Below are 10225 nucleotides of genomic sequence, written 5' to 3'. Positions count from 1 at the left end.
GGGGCGGGGGTTGGAGGAGGGGAAGGTGGGGGGGGTGGGATGCGGAAATGTGGGCGTGAGTTTACAATCAGGTCAGCCATGATCTCATTGAATGGATCGATGGGCTGAGTGGCCTACTCCTGCTCCCGATTCATATGATCATATATTTTAATGTTTGCAGCCCTTTTGCTCTCTCCAAAAGCCTCCCACTCCCCACATGGGGCAGGTTTTCGGAAGTGGCTCTAATATTCTCATTTCGCATCGGGGAACATAGTTTCAGCTTCAGATTCACCATAACATAAGCAGTTCCTTTGCCTGCTGGGGCTGTTTAGGTAATCACGTCATGCATTATCCTTTCCCTAGGAATGGGATTGAAACTCATCCCAGATACAGGGGCGGAAAGGATTCCTCTTTCTGATGTTGGGAGGGGGTTTGGGGGTAGGTTGGGTAGAGGCGGGGTGGGGGGGGGGGAGGTGGGGTGGTCAACAAGTCACGTGTCCTCCAGTCACAGAAGTGGCACAAGTTGTTTCCTAATTCCAAGGGAGACAAACGTTCACAGACCGACAGCTTTGCACCTTGGGCCCCTCAAACAAAGGTAGGAAGGGGAATAGTCTCCCAGTTCCCCACCATGTTTACTACAATGCCATTTGCTCCTAGGGAAAGAAAGGGAAGGGGGAGGAAATTTAAACAAAAAAACACGTGTTTTCTGGAACCCAGCACTCCATTTCAAACGGCAATGTCTCATCACCACCCCCGGGACCTTGCTACAATATTTCATGTACATCATCCACGCTGGTGCTCTTCCTTCTATACAGTGCTAAGAGCTGACCATTTGGTGATCTTGAAGGTGATGAAGGATGTCGGGCAGGGGTTAGGATTTGAGTTATGGTTAGGGTTATGGTTAGGATTAGGATTTGGGTTGGGGTATCCACCCAGTTCTTGATGACACGCTGGAGAATTCCTGGCACCCGTGCACTGCAAAGTTAAATGGCACAGAGTGAGGCCGAGATTGGAAGGTGCGGGGGGAGTGGGAGTTCGGGGAGGGAATGACAGATCGTCCTTATTTATTTTCAATATATTCGCAGAATACTGTGATATTTTTCTTCTCAATGCAAAGCATCTGCAAATATATCTTACAGTACACCGTGACACTGAACATCAGGAGAGTTGTGCTCTAGTGCTTTTAATCAAGATCTACTAAACAAGCCACTTTTCCATGTAATTTTAATGAATTATTGCATCATGCAGCATCAGGAAGAAACTTACAAACATATAACATTGATTATGAACTAATTATAACCCAAATGTAATGATGCAAGCAATATAATCTAAAAGGTGCAATTCTAAAGTGGTCAACGGAGCTGACATATTAGTGCTTTAAGTTGTCGTTGAGAGGGCAGTTTGAAAAATTTATTAACACATATACAGGATCCCTGGGTTTAATAAACAGATGGCTAAGTCAGGAAAGGTATACAGAAGCTTTATAAAACTTTGGCTCGCCCTCAATTGGAATACTGCATCCAACCATGTGGAAGAATATAAGTTTGCCCATTTAAAATTGAAGCCTGCATACGAATATGACTCTGTAGTATGGAAACAAGAACAAAAGGGGCCTATGCAGCAGCTGTTCTATAATTAACTCACTGGTAAGTTACCTCCGTGTTGACTAAAGTCTCTTGGTGCCTTTCTCTGTCAAATGAAGCGGAGTCACATGATCTTAAATACTAAAGTCCTCTATTGGTTGCATTTTTTAAAAAATGAGGATACTATAATAATGGATTAATCGACTTTATCATAAATTTAACTGGACCAGCAATAGAAATACTCTGGCAAAAAGTGCGGGCTGGATTTTTTTCAGCCCGCAACTCATCTGCTCACCCACCCCACCCAACCCCGCCCCCACCCCCCCACACCCCACCCCCCACCTCCCCCAGGCCCCCTCAAATCCACCATCTACAAATAACTCGTCAAATGGAATCATAAATTATGATGGATGAGAATTTTTTTAGAGAGGGTGGGGGTATGATTTGGGGGAATGATTCCAGGGATGAAGGGCTAGAGCTACATTGAGGGGTTCAGGAAATCGGCTTTGTCCCTCTTGGAGCTGTGAATGTTGAGAGGAATTTTCATAGAATGGCCCATATCACGAGATATCAGGACAGAATAGGGAGAGAGAGAGAGGAGTGGTTGTCATTGGCGGAAAGTTCGGGGACCAGGAGAACAAAGATTCTAATTGGTGAACAAATCAAAGGCGAGGCGAGGGAGAATTTCTTCATGTAGTAAGTGGATTGCGGAATGCACAGCCAGGAATCGTGGGAGAGGCGGATTCAATCATGACATTCAAAGGAGATTTGGATAATCACCCGGAGGGAAAATAAAAATAGGAATCCGGGGAAAGGATGGGAGAGTGCAGTACATGCAGAACCATAGAACCATGGAAAAGTTACAGCACAGAAGGAGGCCATTCGGCACATTTTGTCCATGCCAGCCCGAGGATACCCTGGTGCCCTTGCTAATCTCACTTTCATGCACCCGGCCCACAGTCCTGCAGTTTACAGCACCTTAAGTGCAGATCCATGTACTTTTTAAAAGAGTTTAAAGTTTCTGCCTCTAACACCAACTTGGGCGGCGAATTCCAGCCACTCACTACGCTCTGCGTAAAAAAGTTCTTCCTCATGTCCCCCTACACCTTCTGCCACTTATCTTGAATCTATATCCCCTGCTTCTACAATTCTCCATCAAGGGAATCAATTTTATCCTGTCCACTCCATCTATCCCCTCATAAAGCCAGCACATCCTCGAAGGGCCGAATGGGTTCAGTCTATGTTGTAATCATTCCATGATTTTATTACGTGTAAATATCAGAACTGCAGCACATTTTCTGAAACATGATTCAGTGTCAATAAATTCCAACTGGGGGCACAAAACTGACTTTTCTGCCTAACGAGTGCCCAGGCAGGGCAAACTGCAATATTACCTATAGAAAACTGTCAGTCCTGCGGATCAGAGATAAAAGCAGAATATTGCGGATGCTGCAAATCTGAAACAAAAGCAAGTGTCCACAGTTGCTTTCAGAACTGCTGAGTTCTTCCAGCATTTTCTTTTTTTAGTGCTGCGGATCAGAGCCCCTCCTCAACAACCTTTAATTCTAAGTTCAGGGGATAGGTGATTGTACAATAGCAGAAAGATTGTCCATCTATTCCATATATTCGAATTCCACCCACTATCTCAGGACATCAACTAATTGTAACTGGCAGGGAGGAAATTATTTTCTTTTTCCTAAAGCTACGTAGTTTGTTCAGCAATATTTGCAAGGTCAGAAGGTCTGGCAGAATTTTGACGATCCACAATAAATTCCTGTTGCAGTTTTCTAAATGTTCTATTTGTTGATCGATTGTGTGCATACCTCACATGCTGGACATTCACCGCTTTCTGTTTCATTCTGATCTTCCCTGCACCAAATCATCCACCCATTACTCTTTCTTTCTTTCTTTCTTCTCTCTCTCTCTCTCTGTCTCTCTCTCTCTCTCTCTCTTTCTCTCTCTCTCCCTCTCTCTCTCTTGCCCCATATCTCTTTCCCTCTCCCTCTCCCTTTGTCTCTCTCTCTCGCCCCTATCCCCTGTTCCCTCTCTCTTTATCTCTCTGTCTTTCTCTCTCTCTCCCTTTCCCGTCTTCCCCTTCTGTATACTGAATCCAACCACACCTCCACTTTTCCCCTTTTTTGACCATCTCTATGCACACTTTGGGACACCTGCTGACACTGGTATCTCCTGATACACACAGGGACAAGGAGGTACATGTACTGAAATATGCATGGAAAGATAAACATATGCAGTGTCACACAAACAGGGACAGGGACATATGAGATAGTCACACATGCACAGAGACACACAGGCAAACAGGCATACACACACAAACACACACACATACATGGAAGTGAGGGACAAGTATTGAAATATAATAGTGACACGTAGAGGCTGTACTGGCATCTACAGTGACAGGCAAAGATATATCCTGATAAACTCAGGGACAAGTGTTGACATACTCGGGGATGCGTTCTGACACAAAGAGAGGCATATAGGGTCAGGTACTGAGAGAGGATGGAACAAGAAGAGTCGTGTACTGAAACAAATCGGGACAGATAGGAACATGTACTGTTACACACAGGGACACGGAGGAGCAGGTGATGGTATGCACTGTGTTAGGTAGTGACTGGTACATCATGCACAAGGGCAGGTAGGAACAGGCACTAGCATGCACATGGACAAGTAGTGTCATATACCAACATAGAGAGAAGCAGCTACTGGGATACAAAGGGACACATGAAAACAGATGCTTACCTACACGGTAAGAGGTACAAATATGCATGAGGAGAGTTAAGAAAGGTACTGACAAGTAAAGGGATAGGAGTGGGAGGGACAGATATACACAATGTCAGCTTGTAATATGCAGGGCAACAATCATCAAGCGTGCATTATGAATAATCAAACGCGGATTAATGATTAATAGGCAAACCTCATCAATTCTCATCCTTATATCCTTAAATCTTAGCGGCGACTGCTGGTTTGCAAAGCAATGTCGCCATGTTACGCTAATGAATCTCTCAGATCAGAAGGCACTTGCAAACCCTGGGACAATTCCAACCCCCTCTTTGCTTCAAGTGCACCATTGCGGGTCTGCACTGTCACGGCGGTGCCCTCATGCACTGCCAACACAAGGCAAAATATTCTAAACCTGCGGTGCGCCACACTTGGCACTCTGACACCTGAAAAACCTCAGTGGATGGGGGCGAGGACCTCCTTTGCCAAAGGCGAGGCCGAGAAATAACTAACTCGGGCTCCGAAAGACGGTGGTCATTTGGAACAGTGTGTTGTCCCATGAATTTAGCTTCAGGAATTCCATTGATGCTACCCGATCCAAGAAATTCCAAGAAAACTCTCCAAGCCGGACATTGTCCCCGTTCGTGGCGTTGAAGAGCACCCAAAATGCCCTGTAGTTTAAGTAGGATTTATGACTTAACTTAGGCAGTGGGGAGGAGAGCAGCTAAAGGCAACTATTGAATTGGAACTTCCTCTGGTAAATGGGGTTGATTGTGCCGTACCTGCCGACTGCCGGTACAATGAGGATTTTTGAGTGCAAGCATGAATGACCATCAGGAGCTCCCTCCACAGTCCGGGGGGAGGAGGGGTGGGGGATGGTGAACTGAGGTCCCAAAGCTTTATTTGCCTCATCGCACGCTTGGAGGAATTATGTCCGAGCCCATTCCTTCCAGGTAATATTTGTGTTAGCATTCATTCATGCAACGTGGTTATCGCTGGCTGGCACAACATTTATTGTCCATCCTCAGTAGCCTTTGAGAAGGTGGCAGTGAGCTTCCTTAGAATCTAGTGTCATAGAGGTCTACAGCACAGAAAAAGGCCATTCGGTCCAACCAGTTTGCGCCAGTCAAACAAGTACCTAACTATTCTAACCCCATTTTCCAGCACTAGGCACATAGCCTTGTTTGCCATGGCAACGCAAGTAGGCATCTATCTAGTGCAATCATACCCTTCCTACAATGCAGATTCCAGAACTGCAAGCTATACGCTAGCTGTGGCCTAACCAGCGGTTTATACAGTTCCAGCATAACGTCCCTGCTCTTATATTTGCTGCTTCGGCTAGTAAAGGCAAATATCCCATATTCCTCCTTAACCACCTTTTCCACCTGCCCCACTACCTTAAGGGACCGGTGAACATGCACAACAAGGTCCATCTCATCATCGGTACTTCCCAGGGTCCTACCATTCATCGTGTGTTCCTGTGCCCTGTTTGTCCTGCCAAAGTTCATCACCTCACACTAATCCGGATTAAATTCCATTTGCCAATGATCAGCCCATCTGACCAGCCCGTCTATATTCTCCGGTAATCTGAGGCTATCCTCCTCACGATTTACCACCCCACCAATTTTGTGTCATCTGCGAACTTATTGATCAACCCTCCTACATTCAAGTCTAAATCGTTTATATATACCACAAACAGCAAGGGACCCAACACCGATCCCTGTGTAACCCCACTGGACACAGGCACCCAGTCACAAAAGCACCCCTCGACCATCACTCTCTGCTTCCTGCCACTCAACCAATTCTGGATCCAATTCGCCAAATTTCCTTGGAACGCATAGGCTCTTAGAGTCTTTATCAGCCTCCCATCCGGGATCTTATCAAATGCCTTGCTGAAGTCCAAGTTGACTACATCAAATGCATTGCTCTCATCTACACACCTGGTCACCTCTTCGAAAACTTCAATCAAATTGTTCAGACATGACCCCCCTCCCCCTTAACAAAACCATGCCGACAGTCCTTAATTTATCCCTGCCTCTCCCAGTGTAGATTAAATCTGTCCCCCCGTATTGCTTCCAATAGTTTCCCCACCACTGAGGTTCGACTGACTAGCCTCTTGTTCCCTGGTTCATCCCTTCCTCCCTTCTCGAATAACTGTCCCACATTTGCTGTCCTCCAGTCCTCTGGCAGTTCTCCTGCGGCAAGTTGGGTATTGAAAATTATTACTAGCGTCCCTGTTATCTCCTAACTTGCCTCACTCAACAGCCAGGGATACATTTCGCCAGGGCCTGGAGATATATCTACTTTTAAGGCTGCCAGACCACTTTGAACCTCCTCCCTTTCGATGCTAATTTTTTTAGTTTTGTCAGAGTCCTTCAGCCTGATATCCACATCAAAGCCGTCCCTCTCACTTGTGAACACTGACAAAAAGTATTCATTTGGAACCCTACATTCGTCTTCAGGCTCCACGCAAATTCCACTATGGTCCTTAATGGGCCCTGTTCTTTCCTTAGCTTATTCTTTATGTACTCGTAAAATAACTTTGGATTTTCTTTTATTTTACCTGCCAATATTTTTTCAGGCCCCTTTTTTCTCTCCTAATTTCCATTTTAAGTTCCCCCTTACATATCCTATACCCCAGTAGGGCTTCCGCTGCTTTGAGCCCTCAGTAACTGCCATAGACCTCCCTTTATCTCTTAATCCCATTCTGTATATCCCTCGACATCCACGTTTCCCTGGATTTGTTGGTCCTACCCTTTGTCTTATCTAAAATATGTTGGCCCTGTACTCTCCCTATTTCCTTCTTGATTGAGCCCCACTGCTATGACGCAGATTTACTTAGAAGTAGCTGCTTGGCCAAATCATATCTGATCTTATTAAGATCCATCTTCCCCCAATTTAGAACCCTGATTTCAGGCCCATCATTGTCTTTTGCATGACAACCTTGAATCTAATGGAATTATGATGACTATCTGCAAAATGCTCCCCCACTGATAGATCTACCACTTGCCGCCTTCAATCCATAAAATTTAGTCCAGGGCCGCCCCGTCTTTTATAGGACCTTCTATGTACTGTCTTAAAAAGTCCCCCTGGAGTCATTTTAAAAATTCCACTCCCTCTAAAACTATCACACTATGACTAACCCAGTTAATGCTGGGGAAGTTGAAATCCCCCCGTATTAGTGCTCTATTATTTTTACATTTCCCTGAAATTTGCCTGCATACCTGCTCTTCCATTTCTCACCGACTGTGTGGGTGCCTTCTTGACCCGCTGCAGTCCATGTAGGGCAGGTGCACCCACATTGCTGTTAGGAAGGGAGTTCCAAGATTTTGACCCAGCGACAATGAAGGAATGGCTGATATATTTCCAAGTCAGTATGGTTGAGTTATTTGGAGGGGAACCTCCAGGTGGTGGTGTTCCCACCTATCTGCTGCCCTTGTCATTCTAGGTAGAAGTGGGCGTGGTTTTGTAGGGTGCAGTATAAGGATCTTGCTGAATTCCTGCAGCGCATCTTGCAGATGGTGCACTTTGCTGCTATTTTGCGTCGGTGGAGAAGGGAGTGGATGTTTGTGGATATGGTACCAAACAACTGTGGTGATTTGTCCTGGATGGTGTCCAGCTGCTTCAATGTTGTGGGGGCTGCATCATCTCGGGGAGTATTCCATCAGACTCCTGACTTGTGCCTTGTAGATGATGGACAGGCTTTGGGGTTTCAGGAGGTGATTAACAGGCACACGATTCCTAGCCTCTGGCCAGCCCTTGTAGCCACAGTATTCATATGGCCATTCCAGTCCATTCAACATCAAGGGATGATGGTTGGATTCTCTCACTGGAGATGATCATTGCCGGGCAATTGTGTGGCACCAATGTTGGTCGGCTCTCGTGGACCGAATGAATACGTAAGCAGCATATCTAGCTTGATGTCTTTAGCTCCCTTTTTAAAAGCTGGCGTTTCTGGGCCTGTAACAAAGAAAGCGAGTGGAACTGTTAACTCATGAACATTAGGAGGCAGGGCATCAAGCCGCTAATCAATCTTACATCGCCTACTCTAAGCTCGACCAACCAGAGGAAGAAAATCAGGAACATCATGGCAAGTCACACACCATCCAGACATGCAATAATTTCACCCGTTCGTTGGAAGAGTCTGGTATAATACCCTGTCATTCCCTGAATAGCAGTCTCCAAACGCCCTAGATTGGGCACTTCAGAAAGATGCACAACACTATAAATTCAAAAAAGAAATGACACTAAGTTAGTCAATTGCTTTCAAATCTCTCCGTGGTCTTGCCTCCTGTGCCCGCCAACCCCACACTTCCTTGAATCTCATCCAGCTCTAATACCCTCGAAAATGTCTGTGCTCATCTAATTCTGGCCTATTGAACGTTTCCTATTTTAATCACTTCGTCATTGGTGCATTCAGTTGCCTGTAATCTATGGTCTTCCATCCTTATCCCTCCCCAATTCTCTACCTCGCTTTCCCTCTTTAAGATATTCCGTAAAACTGACCTCATTGGTTAAGCCTTTGGTGGTGTAAATCGCAATATCCCTTTATGTGGCTTAATGCCGTTCTTGGTTTTAAATTATTCATCTGAAACCCCTTGGGAGATTTTAATAAATTAATGGCAACATGCAGATTAAGGGAAGAGTTTTATGGTGTTGCGAAGAATAGTAGTAAATGTGAGGATTAGACGAGTTTTAGACGGGTGATCAAAAGTTGATAGCAGGGGGGAAAATACAATTATAGAACTAGCAAAAAATATAGAAACGAAGAAAGTGTTTCTATAAGGATGAAAGAAGGAAGGAAGTAGCAAAAGTGATCGTCCATTCCTTAGAGGCAGGTGAGCAAGTCACTGGGAATAAGGAAGCGTGGAACAAACATTGAGTATCTGTCTTCACGGTAGGGGACATAAAACACAATATAAACACTAGTGGGCCAAAGGACGATTGATCATAATGAACCTAAAATAATTGGTATCAGGAGAGAGGAAGTATCAGAGTATTGAATGGACTGAACGCCCGTGGGTCTAATGGTCTATGCGCGTAAATGAGATGCTGCAGATGTGGCTGAAGTATTGGTTGTGAACTTTTAAAGTTCCCAAAGTTCCAGATCTGCCCCAAAAGGTCGGAAACGTAATGTCACAATTCAAGAAAGAAGGGAAAGTGACAACTGCGAGCCAGACAGCAGTTAGCCTGTCATACTCGTCGGAATATAGTTGGAGTCTATATTCAAATGGGTGTGAATCAGATACACAGACGATCAGATCATGACTAGGCAGAGTCAACGTGGCCTTATGGAAGTCCAGTCCTGCCTGAAGAATTTCTTGGAAACGTTTGAGGGTGTAAATCTTAGAAGAGATAAAGTGGAACCAGTGACTGTAATATATTTGGGTTTCTAAAAATAAAAGTCGACCAGGCGTCACCTTAAACTTTGTTACACTTGATAGGGTCTCATGGGGTTGGGAATAACATTTTGGCATGGATAGATAATTGGTTAATGGAGAAAGAGTAAAGTGTAGGGATAAACTGAAAATTTTCGAGTGGTTAGTTCATACCTGGCAGGGTGCTGCAAGGATCATATTTGGCATCAGCTATTTTAATGAGTAAGATGAATGCCCATGAACAATGCATCCACATCTTGCTGATGATGCAAAGCCAGTTAGGAACTGAGCAGCGCAGAGGACACAAAGGGATACCATGTGGAGGCAAAACACTAAGTGAGCGAGAAAAATGGTTGAGGAATGGAGTACCATTTGGCAACTTGAAATTACTCACTTCGGTGGGAAGAATAGAAAAGAATTAGGGAATATCGCTTAAATGGCGACAAGTTTTGATTTTGCATGCAGGCCCATGGCTCTTCATGCATCGTGGCGACAGAAGAACAGTGCGAGAGTATTGCTGCAGTTGTGCACGCCCAAACCTGCTGTACC

This window comes from Cetorhinus maximus, chromosome 35 (assembly GCF_964194155.1).
Source record: "Cetorhinus maximus chromosome 35, sCetMax3.hap1.1, whole genome shotgun sequence".
Taxonomy (NCBI): domain Eukaryota; kingdom Metazoa; phylum Chordata; class Chondrichthyes; order Lamniformes; family Cetorhinidae; genus Cetorhinus; species Cetorhinus maximus.
This window is presented reverse-complemented; position numbering follows the sequence as displayed.